General features: G+C 40.9%; 1 protein-coding gene across 8 annotated transcripts in view; it reads left to right on the top strand.

Annotated features, from left to right (window-relative positions):
• pbx3b (pre-B-cell leukemia homeobox 3b) overlaps nt 1-12,613 on the top strand; it is a 193,503-nt gene that overhangs the window by 17,580 nt on the left and 163,310 nt on the right. The gene's annotated exons all lie outside the window — the stretch shown is intronic.

The following is a 12,613-nucleotide window of genomic DNA, read 5'->3' as shown; positions in this document are numbered from 1 at the left end:
CAGATGTAATACTCCTTCTCCATGCCCTTTTAATAACTGCTTATATATGTGACCCTAACTTTTCTGGCTAACTCGCTCATGTACAAATGAAACATCAAACAGAAAGGTCTAATTTTTTGTCATCATGAGGTCAGCCAGAAATGCTGGAAACAGCAGAAACTATGAGTGCACAATCACTTGCACAGCATTTTGCACACAGAGAAAGTCTTTAATTCCTAACTGAACCAGTGAGATTTACTATCTGTGCAACTAACAATGCTAAGGGGATATCATTTCAACCTAAAACTTCTAACAAACATATTTTTGTAAGTTAAAGCAAATGGAAAGATGGCACACCACCAGCTAGGCATAGATGCTTTCTCGGATTTCAGGGAAATGGGGCAGATCCAGTTTTGATTTTATGGAAAAAAGGCTTAATTAGTGTCAGAGCCCTGGAGATGCTTTCTGTTGGTTTATCACATGCTTGCCCTCCCTTGCTCTGGTAAACTTTGTCCATATTGTGCTATAGTTTTTCTCTGTCCTCTCATTTATTCTAGGCTTTGGACAGAAATTTGTTCAGTCTGCTGGTTGAACAAGGTGCTAACAATACTTTAACAATATGCACTGATGTTTGGGATGATAGAAATGAATCTGTGTGTAATTTCCAGAATGTGGTGAATAATGGAGGAGTGCAGAGGACCACTATCCTTCCCTTCTGCACATTTTATGGTGAGCAGAAGGGAGAAGTTGTATTGAGTACACTACAGGTGTTTTTGCATCTTTTTTCCATGTGCACAATAAACCCGATTTAGCCATCCATTGTGCACATTTATATAAAGAGAATATGCAGTCCATTGTTCCCATTTATGTAAAGAGAATATGCAAAGGATTGTGGGGTTGCAAGTAGTGAGAGTGAGACTCATAGCTCATAAAAATAGAGCTTTTTAGAATTTTAAGCAGATCATCCAAAATGGAAGGACTCAGGGGCAATGACCTGTTGTTGTCCAATAAATGTGCAAAAGATGGTCTGCAATGATATCCCCATCTGCTATACATTCCTCCAAACATTTCTCATGCATGATTTGCACAATTGTAAGCATAAAAATAAAAGAAATGTCATCTGGCAGAAGTTTCCCCTAGCTGCTGGTGCTCTTGATGAGTTAAAAGCAAATAGTGCAAAAATGCATAATAACAGATTAAACTAACAAAATAGCATGTCTGCTGTAAACTTGGCAATCTAGGTAGCTACGTAACTGAAATAAAATACACACTTTTATGTTTTAAAGGTTTGTTTGTAAACCTTATTTTAGAAAGGCACTCCTTTCAAGCAGCAAATGCCAAATGGATAGTTGAATGCATAGGGAGTTGGAAGGCATTGCTGACACTATTGCATTATCCTGCTGAAAGAGGCCACTGCCATTAGGGAATACCATTGCCATGAAGGGGTGTACTTGTACTTACAACAATGTTTAGGTGGGTGGTATGTGTCAATAGTAACATCCACATGAATGCCAGAACCCAAGGTTTGCCAGCAGAACGTTAACCAGAGCATCATACTGCCTCTGCCGGCTTTCCTTCTTCCAATAGTACATACTGGTGCTGTCTCTTCACCAGGTAAGCAAAGAACGTGCATCCAGATGAAGTAAAAGAAAACATGATTCATTAGACCAGGCCACCTTTTTCCATTGCTCCATTGTTCAATTCTGATGCTCACATGCCAATTGTAGTCACTTTCGGCAGTGGACAGGGGTCAGCATGGACACTCTGACTGGTCTGCGGCTGCATAGCCCCATCCGCAGCAAGCTGCGATGCACTGTGTGTTCTGACATCTTTCTATCATAGTCATTAACTTTTTCAACAATTTGTGCTACAGTAGCTCTTCTGTGGGATCAGACCAGACAGGCTAGCCTTTGCTCCCCACGCGCATCAATGAGGCTTGGACGGCCATGACCCTGTCACTGGTTCACTGGTTGTTCTTCCTTGTACCACTTTTGGTAGGTACTAACCACTGGCAACACCCCACAAGACTTGCTATTTTGGAGATGGCAACCCATCATCAGTAATCATAACTTGTCCCTTGTCAGAGTCCCTCAGATCCTTACGCTTGCCCATTTTTCCTACTTCCAACACATCAACTTTGAGAATTGACTGTTCACTTTCTGCCTAATATCCCACCTCATGACAAGTTCCATTGTAACGAGATAATCAATGTTATTTACTTCACCTGTCAGTGGTTTTAATGTTATGGCTGAGTGAGTTCTGACAGTGTTTAGTCTGTTGACAAGGAGTTATTTTCTGCTCACTTCTACTTCTCAAATTAGCTCTAGTGTTGTTATGGACACAGTTTTGTGGAACTTTTCATTGCTGTGGGTCTCAGAAGAGTGAGAAAGCACAGGAGTTAACTGAATCAATGTCTGCTATAAAGGAAAAATAAATACAATAAAACATTTCCATATTAATACTTGTGCAATGGAAATTTTAAGCAGTAGTTTTCTGTAGCCTGTTTTCTACTTTGTTTGTTGTCATTTGGTACATTTTACATTACAAACAGAATGAGACATGGCAAAAAGCAGAAGAAACTTAATGATAAATATTCCACCTCTTCTGTGGGGTTAAGTCACTGTGAGAAATGTGGAAGAAAAGCCTTCTCTATGCCCATTGTTGGATTAACTGTAAATGTGTTACATCATGAGGGTGAAATGCCATGTTGTCACAGGCCTTACAGCCTTACAGGCTCAAACCTTACATAGATGCCACTTGAAAATGACATTAGGTGATCTTGGAAGGTCCATTTTTTTATTAACTTTGGTATGCAGTATTGTGCAAACATCTTATTTGTTTATTAAAAATATAAATTTAAATACAAATTTTGTTTAATATTTTATGTCTACCCCAGACAAAATATTTTTTTTACAAACACATAAGTAAGTAAATATGTAAATAAGTGAGTGAATAAGTAACTTTTCAGATATTAATAGGCTGTCTGGGACAAAAACCAAAGCAAGAGAACAGGCAAAGCTTGCAGTAGAACTGTAATTCTCCAAAATTCTTGGAACAACCTACCATACGAAACTGCACCACAGTATACTCAAGAGAATTGATGCAATTTTGCCTCAGCCCCTGAGGACTCAGCCCCTACCTCAAAAGGATGTCTACCCACACATTCCGGTTTCCTGGAATGTACATTGCACTCACTGACAAAAAAACCTTCCCTCTGCTCAGAGAAGAAGTAGTTGCACCTGCCTGAACAGGGGGCACGAACGTAACCCTCCCTGGTGGTTGATATATGAGACCACCACTGTATTGTCTGTCACAACTAACACATGGTGACCTCTCAACTGAGGAAGAAAGAATTTCAGTGCTAGAAATACAGTCCTCATTTCTAGGGGACTTATATGCCACTCTATTGATTGTGACCTGATGCTAGAAACCGTGGATACCTCCAAATACTCAGAGCATGTTGGCATCGCCATGTGTCACTGATTATTCCCAACTTTTCAGCCACCACTGAAATAGGCCCAAAGGTATGGCCTTGGCTGCTGCTCCCATAAGCCCCAACAGTCTCCCATAGAGAGTGAAGGGGATGCCCAGACCCAGCTTTATCTTGCTCAACGTTGATAGGATTGACCCTACGCATGTGGGGGATAGATATTCCCTCATTATAGTGAAATCCCATATAACCCCTAGAAGAGGAGAAAGCATGCTTTTCTTGGGTTTAACCGAGCCCCAAGCTCCTCATTTGGGTGAGAACAGCATCTCAATGTTGAATCGGCAACTCCCTGGATCGCGCTAGAATTAACCAGTCTTCGGGTTAGTTTAGCACTTCATGAAGTTGCTCCAAAAGCTGGAAGCAGAGACTCAAATCTGGAGGACAGAGCAAGAGAGAGAGCATCTCTGGTTCCTCTGCCAGATCTATGCGGGATCCCCAGGAGCTAAGCTGACTGGCTGCTGCGGCCGGCTCAGTATCCCAAGGCTCCGAAATCCAACTCCCTTCGGCTGAGAATAGAGTGAGCTGAGAGCTGAGCTGCCTAATTGTGAAGCATTCACAATGTACGCAGTCAGCCCCCAAACGTTCACACAGAAACTGTGTCTGTCCGTCCCCGAAAAAAATGGGAGCACACTTCTTGAATTCTCTCTGACTCATATTCGCAAAGAGGTGAGGGATAGAAAAGTAAAAATTATATATATTCTTTTCTGAGAAACAGAGAGGAAGTGAAGAGTTTTTAGGGGCATTCACACAAACAACCAACAGGCGGTCTTTCGCTGAAGATAATAAGGCTGATAACGTGGTTTACAGGTGCCATTTAATAATTGCACAACACGTGAAATGCCACGTCACCTGTCCATGGCAGGCCTATAAATAGGCGTGATTTCACGCAGATTTCAGATACCGGTCATGCACGAGGGTGCTTCCCACAGCGTGAATCTCACACAAAGTTGAGTTTCCTTTGAAAGGGAACACCTTTTACATTTAGTGAGGTATAAGATAAAATGACACCTTTTAATCTAGCCCACACTTCTGAAAGAGTAGCTTCATTTTTTATCTTAAATCAGTAGAGGCTACTGTTGCTTTGAAAAAACACATTAGCATATCAGCTCATGAAAGGTAGCAATAACTTTGGTCAGCAGCAAGTAGGAATCGGAAGATTCTCCCAAATCTTTAACGTCTGGTGCACAGGAGCAGTTTGGCTTCCCACTAAGTTATGATGCTGATGGCCAATGAGTGATTGGTGTTATGTGCCAAATCTGCCAAATAAGCTTACAACAGACATGCACATGCATCTGCACCAAAATCATCTTTTTGTTTCGGTTGGTAGAATTACATGATTTAGTGGAGTGAGTTGATAGCCTTGTTATGTATGTAGCCTAATGTGATCTTTCTGTAATCATATGGAGTCAAAAGAAAAACAAACAAAAAAAAACATTTTCAAGTTGGGCCCCTTTAAAGCAGTGGACCAAGTCTCCCCTGTGAATTAGAAAGCATTTTTAAGCTTAGCTTACTTGGAAGCATGATTGAAACTAGAAAAATACCAAGTAAGACAGTGATAGGGGCAAAGAGGATACAGTGAGCAAAATGTTTTAAATCTTCCCTGTACTATCCTAGTGTATTACTTTAGTTGTGTAATTCTAAAACAGTCATGTAATATTGTACCAAAATATCTCATTATTTGGAGAAAAAAGAGGGTCTAATGTAACTGGCCCCTCTAACAGAATACGTTCCAGCTTGGCTTCTGTTTTAATGTTGTATAACCACCACAGTATGCAGGCAGTAAAGTCTCTCTGCTGCATTCAGGCAGGCTTTCACTGCTGTTTCAATCTGGGCTAAAGAAATCACAGCAATTCTGAAGTTCATAGCTGCAGATATGAAATTCTGTAGTGGAGGATGCAGGGTTCAAAAACATGTCTTGGACTACAGAGAGCTTCCTGACTTTGATAGCATAGAGTCTCCTCCAAAACTGTTAGAACATCAAGACTGGTTCATTTTGTTTTGCTGTAGACTGAAGACATTTGGATTTTAGATCAAAATATGAAGAGGAAAAGAGAGTTTAGAATTTCAGCTTTTATTTTCTGCTATTTATTTGTAGATTCAATTCAATTCAATTCAGTTTTATTTGTATAGCACTTTTAACAATGAACATTGTCCCAAAGCAGCTTTACAGAACCATATAAACACAGGATACAGATTTTAAGTGTGTGAATTTATCCCTATTGAGTAAGCCAGTGGCGACGGTGGCAAGGAAAAACTCCCTAAGATGATATGAGGAAGAAACCTTGAGAGGAACCAGACTCAGAAGGGAACCCATCCTCAACTGTGTAACAAGGGATGGTGTGAAAGTCATGAAGTCTGTTTGTTGAAATAGTCCACTGTTCACCAAAGGAGACCTGAGTGCAAAACTGCTTGCAATTGCACTCCCAAGGCCATAGTAGCAACCATAGTCCTAGCAACCACAGCCTAGAATGTCCATGTGGAATTGAGGTTAAAAACCATTTCCATGGTACTTCAAGCGGTTCCATCCTAATCAATCTCCAGGCTGTAGCCTCCAGTTGATGAGAGCTCCATCCAGAGGTAGGGCATCAGGATGGATCAGGCAGGTCCGGAGAGCAGAAAGGGTCAGGATCACTGGCATCTCCATAAAATCATGTGTGGCTCAACAGAAGGAGAAAGGAAGAAGGAGGTAAAGAGAGGAAGAGATTATTAGATAAGCTTACTATCACGTGATGGATAAGACTGTGTACTTTGCGTAAAAGAACATCTATTCATGGTAAGCTTGAGTAAACAAACATGTTTTCAGCCTAGACTTAAACAGTGAAACTGTGTCTGAGTACCGAACACTAATTGGAAGGCTGTTCCATAAATGTGGGGCTTTGTAATAGAAGGCTCTTCCCCCTGCTGTAGCCTTCATTATTTGAGGTACCAACAAATAGCCTGCACCTTTTGATCCAAGTAGGCAGAGCGGCTCATAGAAGACCAAAAGTTCGCTTAGGTACTGTGGCGTGAGACCGTTTAGTGCTTTATAGGTCAGTAGTAGTATTTTATAATCAATGAGAAATTTACTTGGAGCCAATGCAGTGTGGATAAGATCAGGGTGATGTGGTCATACTTTCTGGTTCTAGTAAGGGCTCTTGCAGCTGCATCCTGGACTAACTGGAGTTTGTTTATGCACCTACTGGAACATCCAGACAGTAAGGCATTACATTAATCTAGCCTAGAGGTGACGGAAGCATGAACTAATATTTCTGCATCATGTATTGACATTATATTTTTTATCTTAGCAATATTTCTGAGATGAAAGAAGGCTATTCTTAGTAATATTATAAATATGAGCATCATATGAAAGACTGGAGTTAATAATTACACCAAGGTCTTTTACTGCTGTACATGATGAAACAGAAAGGCCATCCAGACTAACTGTGTAATCAGAAAGCTTACTTCTAGCTATACATGGTCCTAGTAGAAATACTTCTGTCTTGTCAGAATTAAGTAAAAGGAAGTTAATATGCATCCAATGTCTAATGTCCTTTACACATTCCTCAACTTTATTAAGCTGCTGTCTGTCATCTGCCTTTGCTGAAACATACAACTGTGTATCATAAGCATAACAGTGGAAGCTAATTCCATGTTTCCGAATAATTTGACCCAGAGGTAGCATATATAAAGTAAAAAACAGTGGGTCTAAAACTGAACCTTATGGAACCCCAAATTTAACCTCGGTATGTGTGGAGAAGTCACCATTTACGAAGTGATAGTGATCAGTCAAATAAGACCTGAGCCAGGAGAGGACCATTCCCTTAAATTTCCACTGAGGAGAATAGTATGATCTATAGTATAAAAAGCTGCACTAAGGTCAAGTAGCACAAGCAAGGAGACACAGCCCTGATCAGAGGCCAATAGTAGGTTGTTTACTACTTTAACCAGCACTGTCTCTGCACTATGATGAGGCCTAAATCCTGACTGATACATTTCATGAATGTTATTCCTATGTAGGTATGAGCATAGATGCTGTGCTACAACCTTTTCTAATATCTTGGAGATAAAGGGAAGTTTGATATTGGCCTATAGCTGGACAAATGACAGGGGTTGAGGTCAGGTTTTTTAATCAGGGGTCTTATAACTGCTAGTTTAAATGATTTAGGTATATAGCCAGTGCTAATGGAAGAATTGATTATGATTAAGAATTGAATTGATTATTGATTATACAACTGGGAGGTTGTTGATGAAACTTGTCGCAGTAGCTGACGGGAATGTACATTTTACGCAGTAGGGTGGCGAGGCATAAATATTATTATTTTTGTATAAATATTATTTTTATATAAATAGACTTATTTTTGGTCCGTAGTGTATGAATGGGTGTGTGAGTGTGTATGTGATCGTGCCCTGCGATGGACTGGCACTCTGTCCAGGGTGTACCCTGCCCTGTGCCCGATGTTCCCTGGGATAGGCTCCAGGTTCCCCCGCGACCCTGAAGAAGGAGTAAGCAATAGAAGATGGATGGATGGATGGATGGATGGACTTATTTTTGTGGCTACATATGTTATACTGGTATAAAGAACTTCTAAAGAGTTGAATTTATCACTAGGTTTTTGTGTGACGCTTGGATTTGGACTATAGATGAGTGCAACACCTCCTCCTCTGCCAGTTAGATGGAGCTGATGTATATAATTGTATCCAGGAGGACTAGCTTCATTTAGTGCTATGTACTTGTTTGGTTTATTCCAAGTTTCTGTTAAACACATTATATTAAATTCCTGATCAGTAATGATTCCGTTAACAATAAGTGCTTTAGATGTAAGAGAACTAATGTTTAATAGTCCTAGCTTCAGAACAAAAGGTGCTGGCAGTGCATACAGTATGATCTAATTTTATGTTAGTTAGGTTACTAAAACAAACTTTCTGAAGTGTTCTATGTATTTGTTTAGCTCGGGGAACAGACACAGTCTCTATAGAATACAAGTGCTGAATTATTATTTGAAAATCGATTATTATAAATGTTGTTGATGTTGCAAGTTGTACTTATGGCAAGCAGTCACATGGTGTGTAGCGTCTTGGACAGGAGTTTGTTGTCTGACAGGAGTTCCTCTCTGAGGCTGGTGGGGTGCAGGCCATCAGCACGGAACAACCTAGGACGCTCCCAGAACAGATTCCAGTTATTAACAAAGAGCAGATTCTGTTCGTTGCACCCTGATATTAACTAGTCATTCAAGGTGAAAAGTCTATGGAACCTTTTAACTCCATGTCTGTATGTGGGGAGAGGTCCAGAGATGATGATCTTTGTAGCGAGTGATCTGCTTTGTACCGTCTCGATCAGGCTGTCGAAGTCCCTCTTCAGGATTTCTGTCTGCCGCAGCCTAATGTCCTTCATCCTCGTGTACAGCACAACAGCTCAGATGCTCTCGTCATTCTTCAGGATCGTGGGTGCCTGCGCAGTGACATTAAAAACAGGAGCACCAGAGAAACAGTGTGTTTGCACCTTACGTTTAGATGAGGCGAGGTGGACGTTCTGAACAATGGAGTCTCCAATATCGGCGATCACTGCGTTCCATTTTTGTGACGGAGAGGGGCGAAGCAGTTCCTGGTGGAGATTTCGAAGAGTGGGGGTGGCAGAGGGGGTGAGGTCCTCACCCGGGGTCTGACCTGCGCCTTCTGCTGCTGGTGCGCCCAAGGTCCGTGGTGTGTCAGAGCTGGCGTGAAGAAGACCTGGGCTGGACGTCCTGGGTGCACAGTCCCTGCACAGAGAAACACACAGCATAGAGGGGCTGAGAGTGGTAGTACCATGCTGCATGCTTACCTGGGATTTGTAGGCAATAACACAAGATGTTTCCAGTGCGGTTCTTCGTTCATGCAGCTGGGCCTGCTTGTCGAGTAGGTCATGGTAGGTTGTCGAGTAGGTTTCTAAATGGCTTCTAATTCCATCATCATCATGTGCAGCTTGAGCGAGTCCTCATCTGCACTCAAAGGTGGAGAAACAACTGACATATTTGCCTTTATAAACAGTGGTAGATGAGATAAATGTGAAATGTTAAACAAGGCTAGCAGTAAGGTGATGCTATTGGGCTACAAGATCGGATGAAAACTTAGTAACAGCGCAATGTTACGATTGTTTTTATCTAAAATAGTATTGGTGATATATGTAAACGTTATAAATGTAAAGATTATATTTTTAAAGTATAGAAATTTAGAAAAAATAGCATCAACTCGAGGGACACTGCTTCCTGCAACACTGCTTTCTGTGTCACTGCTTCCTGTGACATGTGTTAAATGACATAGAACATAGCACATTTTGTAGCAGACCACCCCATTTGTAAGCAAGCAAAAATAATGGAACATGTGTCAAGTGCTTCTTGTTACCCAGGTGTGTCCTGCTAGATTGATTGTTTAAACAATAAATAGCTCTGAACATCTACTCTTGGTTTTAGCCTTCACTTTATGAAGCCTGCATTTGTTGTTAAAAAGAATAAGCCAACATGGAGATCAGAGAGCTGTCTATGGGAGAAAAGCAAGACATTTTGAAGCTGAGAAAAGAGGGAAAATCAATCAGAGGTATTACACAAAAATTAGGCATTGCCAATACAACAATTTAGAATGTCCTGAAAAGAAAGAAATTACTGCTGTACTGAGCAACAGCCACTGAATCGGTTGGCCAAGGAAAACAACAACAGCTGATGAGAGAAACATTGTGAGGGCTGTGAAGATCAACCCCAAAACAACAGTCAGTGACATCACCAGGAACCTCCAGAGGGCAGGGGTGAAGGTATCGGAGTCCACTGTTCCAAAAAGACTTTGAGAGCAGAAACATAGAGGCCACACCACAATATGCAAACCACTCATCAGCAGTAAGAATCTGAAAGCCAGATTGGAATTTTCAGATAAAAACAGAGATGAGCCACAGAATTTCTGGAACCAAGATTACCTACTAAAATGATGGAAAGGCCAAGTGTGGAGAAAGAAGGGATCTGCTTATGATCAAAAACTACAAGTTCATCTGTGAAACATTGTGGAGGTAGTGTCATGGCTTGGGCTTGCATGGCTGCTTCTGGAACAGGCTCACAAATCTTTATTGATGATGTAACTCATGATGGTAGCAGACCAAATTAGTTCAGAAGTTTGCAGAAATATTTTGTCTGCCAATTTACAGAGAAATTAATCCAAATGAATTGGGAGGAACTTCATCATACAGCAAGACAATGATTCAAATCACACTGCCAACCAATCAAGTGACTTCAAGAAGTCATGACAAGACTTGACATGACAAGAAGTCAATCACCAGACCTTAACTCAATTGAGTGTACAGTTCAGCTCTTGAAGAGGAGACTGAAGGGAGAAACCCCTGAAACAAACAATAACTGAAAAGTGAAAACTGAAAAGAGGCTGCAGTAAAACCCTGTAAAGGCATTGCAAAAAAAGAAACCAACAATTTGGTGATGTCAATGAGCTTTGATGCAGTTATTGCAGGCAAGTGATATGCAACCAAATGTTAAAATGTTATCTACTTGATTTTACTTCAAGACTTATCTGTTCTTATACTTTTACTCACCTAAAAGTTGGGTGGCCTGTACAAAAGGTTCTATGTTTTACATTTACATTTACATTTATTCACTTAGCAGACGCTTTTATCCAAAGTGACTTACAAATGAGAAAGATACAAGCAAAGCGATATATCAAGCAGAGAACAATACCAGAAGTGCTACCATACAACATCTATTAATTGAATTCCAGAAGAAGCAAAGTGCAGAGTAGAGGTGTAAGTGCATTTTTTTTTTTTATTTTATTTTTTTTTATATGAGTTGGTTAGGTGTTCATAGAAGAGGTGGATCTTTAGCTGTTTTTTGAAGATGGTGAGAGATTCTGTGGTCCGGATTGAGATTGGAAGTGCATTCCACCACTGAGGAACAGTTAGTGTGAAGGTTCTGGAAAGGGACCTTGCGCCACGCTGAGTTGGAACTGCTAAACGTCGGTCGCTAATCGATCGCAGATTGCGAGAGGGAACGTAGGCCTTCAGGAGAGAGTTGAGGTAGGAGGGTGCTGTTCCTGACAAGGTCTTGTAGGTGAGCATCAAGGCCTTGAACTTGATACAGGAAGCCAGTGGAGGGAGATGAAGAGGGGTGTGACATGGGTTCTCTTGGACTGGTTGAAGATGAGGCGCGCTGAATCATCTGAATCATCTCAAGGGGTTGATGGAGCTGGCTGGGAGGCCTGAAAGCAGTGAGTTGCAGTAGTCCAGTTTAGAGATAACAAGAGCCTGGACTAGAATCTGTGTAGCCTGTTTGGTGATGTAGGGTCGGATTTTCTGGATGTTGTAAAGGATGAACCTACAGGACCTTGCAGTTGTTGAGATATGGTCTGCAAAGGTCAAGACGTCATCAAGAATCACCCCAAGGTTCCTGGCCGTCCTGGTTGGCATGAGTGTGAGTGAGCCGAGCTGTACAGTGAGGTTGTGGTTGATTAAGGGACAGGCTGGGATGACGAGAAGCTCAGATTTTGCCAGGTTAAGTTTAAGATGGTTTTCCTTCATCCAGACCGAGATGTCTGAAAGGCAAGCAGAGATGCGTGCAGAGACGGATGGATCGTCAGGCTGGAAGGACAAATGGAGCTGGGTGTCATCAGCATAGCAATGATAGCAATGTTTTATGTTGTTTAACACATCTAGATGTGAATTCCAGGAAATAAAAGCTGAAATCCTAAAACTCTCATCTCATATCCATCCTTTGATCTCAAACCCAAATGTCTTTGGTTTCTACAGTGGATATACAAAGTATACACACTTCTGTTAAAATGGCATGTTTTTTGTGATGTAAAAAAATGAAACCAAGATAAATCATGTCAGAACTTTTTCTACCTTTATTTTAAAATTTTAATCTATTAATTAATGTGAAGAACAATAAGAATCATTTTAGGGGGAAAAAAGTACAATAACCTGTTTGCAGAATCAACCAATCACATTCAAACTTGTTTGATTTGACTAATTAGTATACACCTTCCATCAATTTAAGTGACTGATTTCCCCAAACAAAGTACAGCTGTTCCTATAGGATTTACCTGACATCTTCTTGGTAATATTCAACTGGATAAGCCATGGGTCACAAAGAGTTACAAAGCAGGTACAGGATCACACTGTTGAAAAATATCAATCAGGAG

Source organism: Ictalurus punctatus, chromosome 5, assembly GCF_001660625.3.
Source record: "Ictalurus punctatus breed USDA103 chromosome 5, Coco_2.0, whole genome shotgun sequence".
NCBI lineage: Eukaryota > Metazoa > Chordata > Actinopteri > Siluriformes > Ictaluridae > Ictalurus > Ictalurus punctatus.
Note: the sequence above shows the minus strand (reverse complement) of the source record. Positions and strands in the feature narration are given on the sequence as shown.